General features: G+C 38.5%; 1 protein-coding gene across 1 annotated transcript in view; it reads right to left on the bottom strand.

The window, feature by feature from the left end:
* GRIN2B (glutamate ionotropic receptor NMDA type subunit 2B) overlaps positions 1 to 12,920 on the bottom strand; it is a 329,107-nt gene that overhangs the window by 253,645 nt on the left and 62,542 nt on the right. The window lies entirely within an intron of this gene.

Below are 12,920 nucleotides of genomic sequence, written 5' to 3' on the forward strand. Positions count from 1 at the left end.
TATTCCGAGTAAGGGGCACCATCTCCAAATATTAGTATCATTTTAGAATCTTGGCAAGGTTTTAGTGATTTTGTCCCATGACAATATCAATCCGTTTCCAATGGTGTAGAAGCAGGTGTGAAGTTTGGCATCACTAATGACAAATATGCATGATTCCTTCTGTTAGTGATGTTTGGGGTTGAATGCTTGGCCTTATGCAGTAAAAATGCACATTCTGATGCATCCTCTAGCATTAGCAGTATTAGAGAAACCTAACATTTGCAAAAAAAAAAATAATTGTGAAAAGAAAAGCAAACCTTGAAGAGGTATGCAGCATTATAATTTTCAGGCCACAGTTCTGTAGATTACCAAGTTATTTTAAAACATTTTCAGCCACTTCTCAATTAAAAAAAATTATGATGTGTTTAAAAGGTGATAAAGGGCTTTTTAAGCATTCAAAATATAACATTAATGGCTCTCCTGACTGATTTATTCTGTAATAACAAGGCTGAACTGCTATAATACAGTTTTCACAAGGTTACCCTGAAGACTGTTGAAAAGCTACAGCTGCCATTGCCTGTGGGAGCCCAACAACTTTCTTAGTGCTAGTTTACAGAATTTTAGCAATTTTAGGCCCACTATATCCTGGTAGCACAGTGGATTAAACTGCTGAGCTGCTGAACTTGCTAACTAAAAGGCTGGCACTTTGAATCCGGGGTGCTAGGTGAGCTCCTGCTATTAGCCCCAGCTTCTGCCAACCTAGCAGTTAAAAAAACATGCAAATGTGAGTAGTTCAATAGATACAACTTCTGCAGGAAGGTAACAACGCCCCATGAAGTCATGCTCGCCACATGACCTTGGAGGTGTCTACAGACAACTTAGAAATTAAGATGAGCACCATCCACCAGAGTCAGATACGATTAGGCTGAATGTCAGGGGAAACCCTTACCTTTACCTTATACCTAAAATATTTCCCAAGACAGGGAATGTTAGCTGGAAAATCCCATGTTTAGACATTAAGAACATAGGTTGTTGTAGGTTTTTCCGGGCTATATGGCCATGTTCTGGAGGCAATTTTTCTCCTGACGTTTCGCCTGCATCTATGGCAAGCATCCTCAGAGGTAATGAGGTCTGTTGGAACGTCAGGAGAAACGTCAGGAGAAAAATTGCCTCCAGAACATGGCCATATAGCCCGGAAAAACCTACAACAACCCATGGATTCCAGCCATGAAAGCCTTCGACAATACATTAAGAACATATATTAAAACCGTGAAGCTTCCCTCACCTTAGATACTTTAGATGAGAAATTACTCCATCTTTTAAACTTTCAGATCTCAGAATTTGTTTTTTTTTTTTTTTAAAGTCCTATAGCTAAATCGCTGAGGTGTGGTGATAGTTCTGGAGTTTTTTTAATTCTACAGCAGAAAATTAATCATGTTTAATCAGAAATCATTCCCACTTATTTAATAAGTACTTACTACTATTTATATTTAATTTTAATTAATCAATTTTAACATTATAGTTAAGTGTTTCAGAACTGAGGAACTAATCTTCTTAATCTGCTGAAAATGGTGCAAATTGATTTCATATATGTGTATGTGAAACATTTACAAGAAGAAGTTTTATATTACTTATCATATATAGTGACAGCACAGATCTTAAAGAGGTGAAAGAGGTGAAAGATACTATTAGATTCAACATTTTTACAAATCCCTTTGGTTAACAAATCTAATTTTGAAAGGTATTTGTATTGATAATCAACCTAAATCAAAGAATTATTTCAATGGATACAAAATGGAGAAGTTAGATGCACAGAGCATACATAATTAATTGTATTTTCTTCATTTCCAAAACAGTAGACAACGTTAAGGAAGAATTCCTGTTCCAACTATATCGGACATATGAATGAACTTTGGAATAGCCTTCCAGTCATTTGTTCCCTGCTAAATTGCCTTTGGAAAATGCCCAGAATCACGCAGATCAGAGTACTGCCTACTCTGCATTCTCTTCCTCTCAGTATAGGAAATTTTATCTCTATGGTTTATACCTAACTTTGAATGTAGGGGGCAAAACCTTCTGTACTCTGAACTCGCCTACATTTAAGAAACCATGCTGCTTTTGACCAGCTTGATACTTAGAGATCCCAAATCCTTTTAATGCAAGTTTAGAACTGTTTAAAATTTATCCTTTTTTCCAGAAAGGTGTTGATTTTGGTGTGCTTTCATGGTATAAAACAGATTTTAACAATTTAGATCACTTTAACTTTGGTTTCATTCAAATCGAAAGTAAAATCATGAGCATCGATCCAAAAAAAAAATGCTGGATAAATTTCACAGTAATTTATGGAGCCTTGTCAAACTACTAAAAATCTTTTTTTTTTCTTTCATATTTGGATTACTTTTTAAACTGCAGTGAAGGAGGAAGACATTTTATTTTTTTTTCATTTTGGGGTAGAGAAACACACCAAAAGGCATGTCAACAGTGCTACAATCTTCTTCCTTGCAGAATCCAACGCCTTCATCAGATGGAAAACTGGCATAAATACAACTTCTTGATCAGTTACTTCCATGAAAGAAAAGGTGATGACTGCCTGCCTGATTTGCAGCTCTGAGAAACAGAGCATCATTTTCAAGAAAAAAGGCACCAATGTGAGATGGAGGTAATCTATATATTTTACTCTATTATTTTACTTTATTATTACTACACTTATTATTTTACCCTATTTATTATTATTGCATTTATTATTTCCCTCTATTATTGTTATTATTACATTTACATTATTTTAATCTATTATTTTTATTACATTTTTTAAAAACTGTATTGATTGGGCTTGGCCCCATATAAGCCACCCCGAGTTCATTCTGGGAGATGGAGGCAGGGTACAAAAATAAAGTTATAAGTATTATTATTTATTTTACTCTTGTTATTATTGGAAGGATATATAAGCACATTTACATTGAATAAGGTTAGAATAATGGTTCAATCAGAGTTGAACAGCCTTATCTTAAATTAATTTACATAAACATTACAATTTTATGTAAATATTCAAAAAAAATAGCCTACTGATGCTTCATTTAATGAATTTTTATTGGTAAATATATTTATTTTGAAATTTACAAGTAGCTGCTGCATTTCCCACCCTCGGCCTATACTCGAGTCAATACGTTTTCCCTGTTTTTGTGGTAAAATTGTGTGCCTCGGCTTATATTTGAGTCAGCTTATATTCGAGTATGTACGGTATGTTGTATTACTATGGTGTTTAGCAACAAGCATCATGCTGTAGATAAATAAAACCAATCTGAACTTCAACACACAATTTTAAAATTTCAAATATGTAGCTTTGTGTAAGTATGGGGGGGGGAGGCAAATTTTGGTCATTCTTTTCCTTTAATTCAACCTTCTTATACTGTTGAAGATCTGGTGATCTGAATAAGATAATTCAATATTTGGATGACTAATCACAGCCAGACAAGGACTGTGGAAGTTTAAAACAAAACATGTTGCTGCTCCATAACTGGGACCAAAGGTCTATGTTCTCTTACCCATAGGCATCCACACACACACACACACACAATGGTTTCTGTTAATACACCATAACAAATGACAAACACTAATATTACAAAATTAAAGGAGGAGTGCTCACTTGCAATTCAAGCTTTCATGGTATTAAGGATGTTCATAGGCTTATTTAAAAGTAGTAGGAGTTGGAAAAGGATACCATCGCCTTCTTCATAAATATATAAGAAGTTTAAGTGGGAATGTCAGAATGTTTTTTGTTGCTTCACATCACCCTCTGGAAGCTTGAAAGTGATATTTAAGGCTTCATCAAGCAGATGTCCTGGTTTCACCAGCACTGCCTGCTCCATCTGATGAATAGTTATTTGTGATACTGGAGCTACGCACTATAGTTGTTTTTTGTCTTCCCACTCAACCCTATTTCCATTGTTATAGTTTATAGTTTATAACTTTTCTGTGCATTAATGGCTCCCACAGAGAAACTATTGCATAGTTATCAGGGTGTTAGGAAGGATTATGCTATAGACCAGTACTTTCAGTCTAAGCTGTGGATAGATTGCAGAGCTTATCAGTCTGGTAGGTAGCACAGCAACACAGCCAAGCACACAGGGAAAGTCCATTGTGAGATATTAGGAGAAAAGACCATATTTGGCCAGAGGCATTTACATCGGAGAACAGATAAACAGATGTTTTGGTCCAGTATTTGCTGGCACTGTATACATAAGCTCAAGGGTCTAAGAGCCACATTCTCTGATGTACTGAATTCCATTATGAGGTAAACTTGAAGAAGAGGATGTTAAGAGACAGAACTGCAAGAGCAACCTCCCGTTTTTGGTATCTTGAGACATCAATTGAGTCCAACCACAATCAAAACCACTGCTGAGGTTTTGAAGGAGAATCTGAATTGCTTTGAATGCAATTGTCCTGCTTCTTGGCAGGAGATTGGACTGGATGGCCCATGAGGTCTCATCCAAGTCTATGATTCCATGATTTCCAATCCTTTGACTCGTCCATCCTGTCTGAAATGGCAGGAGCCTTTTATATGTTAATGATTTCATTGCTTTTTTCATGCTTTTTCACATGGTTTCTTGTGGTACTATTTTGAGTTCTGACCAATTAATACCATATTTACTTGGGTCTAATGCACTTTTTAAAAGTAAACTATGTATCCCAAATCAGGATGCGCACTAGACTGGATGGAGCATTAGAATCATACTCCAAACCCCTCATCTTTTGGTAGATCTGCTGCCTTCACCTCTCTGGTTGGTCAGCCAGCTAGTGGGACTCTGCTGCCACCCTCAAAAGGGCCCCCACTTCTCTTACCCAGCCAACCACCCACCCAGGTGGCTCCCCTTTACCAGCAACCAACATGATTCCATGGGAGCCACAGTGGTGCAATGGGGTAAACCTTTGTGCCAGCTGAACTGCTGACCTGAAGGTTGGTAGTTCGAATCCACAAGATGGGTGAGCTCTCATCTGTCAGCCCCAGCTTCCCATGTGGAGACATGAGAGAAGCCTCCCACAAGATGGTAACCTATCCAGGCGTCCCCTGGGCAATGTCTCTGTAGATGGCTGATTCTCTTACACCAGAAGCGACTTGCAGTATATCCTCAATTCGCTTCTGTCATGAGAAAAAAACTGATTCCATGAATGTGCAGCACAAAAGTATCATCATTTTGGAAAGTTTGGAAGTCTCTGCTCAAAGGAGCACACAGCCTTCCTCTCTTCCATGCCGTCCTTCTTCTCTCTCTTGGGAGGGCTCTTCCAAGGCAATGGCAAATGAGAGCAGGGAAAAGTGAAGAGGAAGGCTGCATTCTCGTTGGAGAAGAGCCTTCCAAACTCTCCAAAGGGATGCAAAGCAAATCTGAGCCTCTGTCTCCTTTGCCTCCTTACTGAGAAGAAAAAGCTTAAAGTGTTGGGTAGGCTTTGCTACAAAGAAAATGTAACCTCTTCTGTCTTTCTTCCTCTCCACGTTCCCTTCTGTCTTTCCAGACATCCTCTTTGTAGCAGAGCCTTCCAAACTCTTCCAAGGGATACAGAGCAGCTCTCTTGCAACTCCTCAGAAAAGGGGGGGGGGGGGCGGCGCACAGGCTCATGCCTGTTCTGCATTACTTTGAAAGTGTGAAGAAAGCCAAGGAAGGAAGGAAAAACCAGGAGCAGACTTCCAAGGCAACACATGAGAGAAAAGACAGGAAGAAGATTTTAGGAGGTGTGGAGAAAGCCAAGGGACAAAAGAAAAAACAGAAGAAGACTTGTGAAGGAGAAAGCAAGCCAAGGGGCAAGTGGGTAAGAAGGAGGAGCTGCAGCAGGTGCCAAGCCCAGTTTCACAAGTGTAGATACCACTTGCATACCTGCCTCCTTTTAGGCTCAGGGAGGAAAGGCATGAGGCAGTAATTATTGGAGAACCCCCCCCCCCCAATAAATGTACAACTGAGCTTTCAGACAGGTGTCCTATTAATTACCAGCAAATGATCCCTGGGGATTTTTTTTGTCTGTGTCTTGTTGACCAGGGAAGGAGAAACTACAAGCAAATGTCATTTATCTCCAGGATATTTGTGGCACTAAGCAAGCATTAAGATGCACTTGTCTATATAAGCCTAACAACTTTGGAAGAGCCATGGAATTCAGGGATTTGTAGTTTGATGAAGTAGCAGCACCCTTTTGCAGAAAAGACTCAAGACCTTTGAAAACTACAGTTCTAGGATCCCATAGCATTCAGCCAGGGCAGTGAAAGTAGTGTCAAATTGCATTCATTCTACAGCATTGATAGATTCATCCAAGGAAGCTGAACAAGTCAGGCTTCTCGAGGGAAGGGTTACTTGATTTGCTGGCATTACTTCCCATTGCTGGAAACTTTGTTCTAACACTTTTTTTTTCAAGGAACTAGGCATACAGCAACTGTAATGCACACCTTTTTGGAATAAATTATAAAAAGTGTACCCTCTCACAACCTCTGAGGATGCTTGCCATAGATGCATGTGAAATGTCAGGAGGGAATGCTTCTAGAACATGGACATATAGCCCGAAAAACCTACAACAAGCCAGTGATTCCAGCCATGGAAGCCTTCAACAATAAAAAGTGTACATTTTGACACTTTGCATTACAGTTGCCAACATATACTTTTTTGGGTTTCGGGGTTTTGAAAATTGAGGTGCACATTAGAATTGATGGTGCATTAGATTTGAATAAATATGGTAATATGCAGTATAAAACAATATAAATTAAAACATTCTAAGCATACCCCAATCTCCACAGAATCTAAGACAATCCATAAGCATCACAGAAGACATTTAGTACACTGAAATTACCATTTTATAATTCCATATGAAATAATACTGTTCTGTGCAATTTCCTCACATAGTTGCCCTGCTTTCCACTGTGTAATTGGTTCAGACAATTCCTGCCTCAGCACACCTTCTTCAACATGCTGGCCGTCATGCATTTTGTGTGCTGCATCAATACCCGACTTCTTGTTTAAAACCCTTTTAACCAGCTTCCTGTCTTGATTTCAAAGGGTGTTTCATTTTGAGCATGCAGTGCCCAGTGACAATAGAAAATATGCACATTATACAGTATTCTCAGCCAAAACTTCGATTTCCTCGGTCATATGAAATAATGCATAATGGTGAGGATGCAATTTATATTCCTTCTAGTTTCCACTGCTTCTTTCAGAGTACCTTGTGTAATCTAAACATCTGCTCAACACAGTTTCCCAGTCCTCTAAAACTAGTAGCTACATAGAGGGCGGTAGAAAGGGTTCCTCTGTACTGGCATAGTACCCCAATGACCTCTCACAGAAGTCTACGGTTCTAGTGCACTGCTTCTTAAGCTCTGGGTCCTGACCCCCAAAATGGGGTCCCTTTAGCTCAATGTTGGAGTCCTCAAGAAAGTGGCAACAGTAAAAGGTTTCCGAATGTCACCTAGACATTTACATAAACTTGTTAGCAACAATGTGCTTCTGAATGGAAAATCAGTCTGTTTAGCAAGCCTTGCAAATGCTGGTTCATTATCAGTAAATGTTTGATTTTTATAACTATTTTATATATCTATATAACTGGGGTTCTGCAAAACCTTTTGGGTGGGAAGAGGTTGTAAGTGGAAAAGGTTTAAGTAGTTTAAGTAGCCCTGGTTTAGTGGACCTTGTTTTCCAAAAACTGAGCACTAGGTCAACTTGAAATTTTTACTACTACACTCGCTCATTTAATTAAAAACAAGGAATGTTTTATATGGCAAATGTGAGTGAGCATGTCATTTCAACTCTTCCTTCTTTGAGGTCTGTTTCTTACTAGTATCACTCATCAACAGGCAACATGAAAATAATCTTTATTTATTTACTTCATTTCTATCCTGCCTTTCTCCACCCGAGAGAGGACTCAAGGCAGATTACAAATTTGCCAAAAATATAAATAGTTTATATTCAGAGACATGTAGAAGAATAAGTCTTGAGAAACGTACTCATGTAATCATATTCTCTTGCTTGATTTGAGAACTGGAAGTTAGGTTCATTACTTATTTAATAGCTGAAAATGATCTATCATGTACAGTGGCTCTGAGGTCCTTATAAAGAAAGTCCTGACAATTGGCATCTAGCCTAAAAATTGCCCCCTTGCCATACATATTGTGTCTTGTGTTAGGGTAAATGGAATAAAAAAGGCTTTCTCTGTACTTTTAAAATCAAGGAATATATCTAATATTGGAGTATATGCCACAATCCATCTACCTCTGGATAATTTTCATGCCTTATTCATGGCTGTCTGTCATGGGTGCTTTGAATGTGATTTTCCTGCTTCTTTGTAGTGGGTTGGACTGGATGGCCCACGAGGTCTCTTCCAACTCGATGATTCTATTTGAGTAGGCTCAAAAACTCTCTTACATTAGAGTGGCATTGAAAGGATCCCTAACAGACAACTAAATCTGTATTTGGATAAACAAGCATATGATTCAAGAATGTCCTATCTCTATGCCTTCATTTTAGTTATATTTTAAACAGTTCTTTGAGATTATGAATGCTACAGTTTTAATAGAAAAAAGGAGGACAACTCTCATATTCCTTTATAAAAACAAAACCTTTTTTCATAGCTGCTGTGACCTGTATAGCTACACAAATGTACTCTCAATACTCACCTCATCAACCCCACACCCCACCCAAATGAGATCTTGGGGCAGAATATGGACTTGCTTTTCATTCAATAGCAAGCATCAGATTTTATTACAAGGAATCAATCCCAAGCTACCCACCCAGCCCTTCTGTTTGCTGCTGACAAGGAAAAAAATTCTGTCCCACTAAGTCACTTTTCAATCTGGCAGGATGTGCCTTAAATCTGTTTAATCTAGAAAGCAGATGAACATGAGCGTACATAATGAGTACACCTATAACACAGAGTGACTTTTTCAATGGCCTCATGGGATTACAATCTCCCAGTGGAGAAAACCAAGCTTAGGGATCAAGTTCATTGAGCTACTACTGATTTTGCCTCTCTTAGGAATAGGGCATCCCAGTGGAGAAAACAAAGCGCAGGGATCCAATTCAGGAAGCTACTACTGCTTTTGCTTCTTTTAGTAATGGGCCATCTCAAAAGAGACCTGCAGCCCTTCTAGACAGGCCAAAAACCTGAGATATTGGTGGTGAGGTGTGGGCAGATTTCCTCCAGTGCTAAACCAGCATTGCCATGGGGGGGGGAGGCATATGACCACTGTCCACCTGCTCTTTCTAAGGTTGGAGGCTTGAAAGCACTTTGTGCCTCCTGAAAATGATACAACTTAAGTTTTTAGTGAGGAATTCTCACCTCCCCTTTTGAAGGTTTCAATGCATCATTTCCTGGTGCAACTTTGAAGCCTACAGCCTTAGTAAATACTTAATTTTATGTTGTTTAAAGGTAAGAAGGGGGTGAGAGAGGGAGGCTGGTATTGCCATTACTCTTTTGTGAGTTGCTTGAACCCACAGAAACAGGGTCGCTGTGGAGACTGCTCGTGAATTCATGGATGTCCATCTCAGGAGCAGTCTCCATACACCCCACGTCAGAAAAACTCCGGACGTTAATGAAAGATCTGGATCTTTGCAAAAAAAAATAATTGTAAACCTGGAAATCCAGGTTAAACTGGATTAGCCTCAAGTGACATTTGGACTTTAGGCCTGTATAGATGGGCCCTCAGTACTTCCTCTATCTTTCAGTTATGCTCCGCATCTCACTGTGGAACCAAGTGATAAGGTCAGTTTATGCACTTCGTAAAATCAAATGGAAAATCTTTCAAAGGACAGTATCACATGAACCTGCTATTTCACTATGAGCTATAGGTTGAGCCCCTTCAATACTGCACCTGTCTTCATTTCCACCATTGTGCCAATTCACTAAGTCGTGATCCCACCATTGTATTTTTGCATACTTGTGTAACTCTGCCTTCCCACACGGCAGTTGTTCGTTAGTTTATTATGAATATATTATGATGATTATTATTATACAGTTGCACAATTCTAGCATTTAAAAACACAAAAGAGCCAAAACATGTATAAAATAAAAGGAAAACAGCCAGCCTGGGAATAGCGAGAGGGAGAGAAGGAGAATCTCTGCCTCTGATGTCACTTTACAGTTAGCACAGAAGCAGAAGAAACCCACTGCACAAAAGTAAGAGATAGCAATCTTGCAGGAGCTATCAACAGGTTTTGTCTATTAATAGCTAGGATCGTGAAAGACAGAAAGACCTCACAGCATCAGCCAATAGGGACTATTGGTGACAATCCAGCTACAATGCCAGTGAGCCTCTTGTGTGATAGCCCATAGACTGCACAACATATTAAAGTGCAGATGACAGGAATCATGTCTGACCATCCCCAATTAAAATCAATAGACTTCACAATAGTTTATACTACAGATGACAGGAATCATGTTTGACCATATCCAATTTTTTAAAAACAACAACAAAAAAACACATTTTGATACATACCACGGAAAAGGATTAAATATAATAATCATATGAGATTGTTGTCATTATTGTTGTTTTTCAGGGAAATTTTGTCTTATAGAATAGCATTCAAAAGTGCAATTTCTCCCACTTGCAGCATAAAGTAGTAAAGTCAAGGAAAAGCTTTACTACTTGATATTGTGAAATGTATAAAAGAATTCTGTAACATATCAGTAGGGATAAACCAAATGTTTAGGGCATCAGTAAGAAACAGAGATAGCAAATGTAATTCTTAGATATATTATGCAGGGGTCTGTTATGCAGAACAAAGAATCATTCAGAGCATTAGTAAGTGGAGTACATTTACCATTATATATATTCAAATTCTAGTCCACTTGGAATGCTCTTGAAAGATCATTCTAAATAGACTACACACACTGAGAGTAGTACTCATTTCTAAATAGACTGTGGGTACAAGGGGTAAGAGATTCAAATCCATTAATGGGTCAAAATGGTCACAAATAGGGTTTATTCTGTAGTCTAATTGCTCTATTAATTGCACATAACTAAGCTACATAGTAATCTCAGTGTAATTTCACTTAAATTGCCATGGTTCTGCTCCACTGAAACTTGGGACTTATAGTTTTCTCGGGTATTTTCTCTCAACAAAAGCTCCAATGCTTAGTGCAAGGGAAAAGAATAGAGCTCTCCAACAGAATACCCAAAGTTCCTCCACAAAACTTCAAATTCCAGAGTGTCATAGACTGAAGCCATGTCAGTTAAAGCCGTATCAAGCTGCAATTCCTTTTTAATGCAAATATACTCATATTCAGATAATGTAGACTATGAGATATGGGTGATCAGTGCTCTAGCCAAGTGAGGAGCTATGTTATCTTTGCTCCTATGCAGTTCTACAAATCTCTAAAAAAAAACACAGTTTTGAAATTGGAGTGTTGTGTGATTTCCAGGCTATAGGGCTGCGTTCTAGAACATGGCTATACTGCCCAGAAACCACACAACACTCCAGTGATTCCAGCCGTGAATGCCTTTGACAATACAATTTTGAAATGCTTGTCTGTATCACGGGTTCAGTGCTGACAGCATTATTCTAATGAATCCATGCATATATTACCAAGTGTGATAATATATGAGGATAGCCTGGATTTTTCTTTTCCAAAACCATAATTAAATGTCTTCAAAATTCCCTACTGAATATGGTTGCCTTCTATGTTTAAGTACAGAAATGCTAGTCAAAAATTCAGCCCAAAACACATGGGTCAAATTATCCCCTGGTCAATGTGAGTACTGTACTTTAACTCTCTTTTTTTTTAAAGAAACCATCCCCTGCTTTGAGAAAAGTGGTGAAAGGCAAGAGCTTCATCCTGAGAGAACCTAAAAGAAGCACTGACCCACCCACCTCGCCTCTACTCTCTCCATCATTGTGCTGCTTCTGGCCTTTTTGAATGCCTGGGCAGGGAAACGGGAGTCTTGGTGTTGTTTCATCTCCACAGAATGATGTATGGCTTGTATCAATATCCACAATTTTGGCCCTTGAATTTGCCCGACTTGTACATGAGATCAATTTGGTTAAACTGCTAAACTGGCTGACTGAAAGGTTGGTGGTCCAAATGTGAGGAGTGGGGTGAGCTTCTGCTGTTAGCCCCAGTTTCTACTAACCTAACAGCTCGAAACATGTAAATGTGAGTAGAGCAATACGTATTGCTCCGACAGGAAGGTAATGGTGCTCCATGTAGTCATGCCAGCCACATGACTAGGAGGCATCTACAGACAACGCTGGCTCTTCGGCTTAGCCACCCCCAGAGTGGGACACGACTAATGAGTCCCCCTCAGGGTGAGAAAAGTGGTATACAAACACTGTAAATAAAAATAAATAAATAAATAATGTCAAGGGGAAACCTTTATCTTTACCTATGTCAGGTAGGTCAAACCTGTTCAAACCTTTCTTCGGGGCTCTGAAAAATAGATTAAAACTAAGATGCTGCCCAGAAAGTTGGAAAAAACACCTTATCTAGGTGAAAGAGTTTCATTTACATAAAAATATCTAAATTTATGTTAATTTCTTGCTATCTGGGAATTTTTCAGAAGAACATGCACAGTGTGGTTTGATTCTAAGTGATGTAATGCTATCTTTTCACTTTTTTCACAAGAGTTTTATGAAAATACAGAAAGGTTATAAATTCCTGTTCAGGTTCACATGTTTTAGACAAAAACCAGACTTTGGAGAACTATTTTCCAGCTTTTTCTCCATTTTGCAGAATGACAAATCAAAAGCTGTGGTTGATTTCCTATGTTTGGAGTTTTAAAATTCAAAAATCGCAATAGCAGAATGAATCTTTTGTCAGAAAGCTGGTTTTACATATCTTGCATCCTAGGTTTTGAGAGATTTCCCTATGCATAATCTTGTAATTTTTCATGGCATTTACAATTCCAGACACATGAGATTAGATCATCTTCATTTCCTAACATTAAAATAAGGCAAAGCAAACTATCATTCTCAAGGATT

The sequence above is a fragment of the Anolis sagrei genome, chromosome 5 (assembly GCF_037176765.1).
Source record: "Anolis sagrei isolate rAnoSag1 chromosome 5, rAnoSag1.mat, whole genome shotgun sequence".
Classification (NCBI taxonomy): domain Eukaryota; kingdom Metazoa; phylum Chordata; class Lepidosauria; order Squamata; family Dactyloidae; genus Anolis; species Anolis sagrei.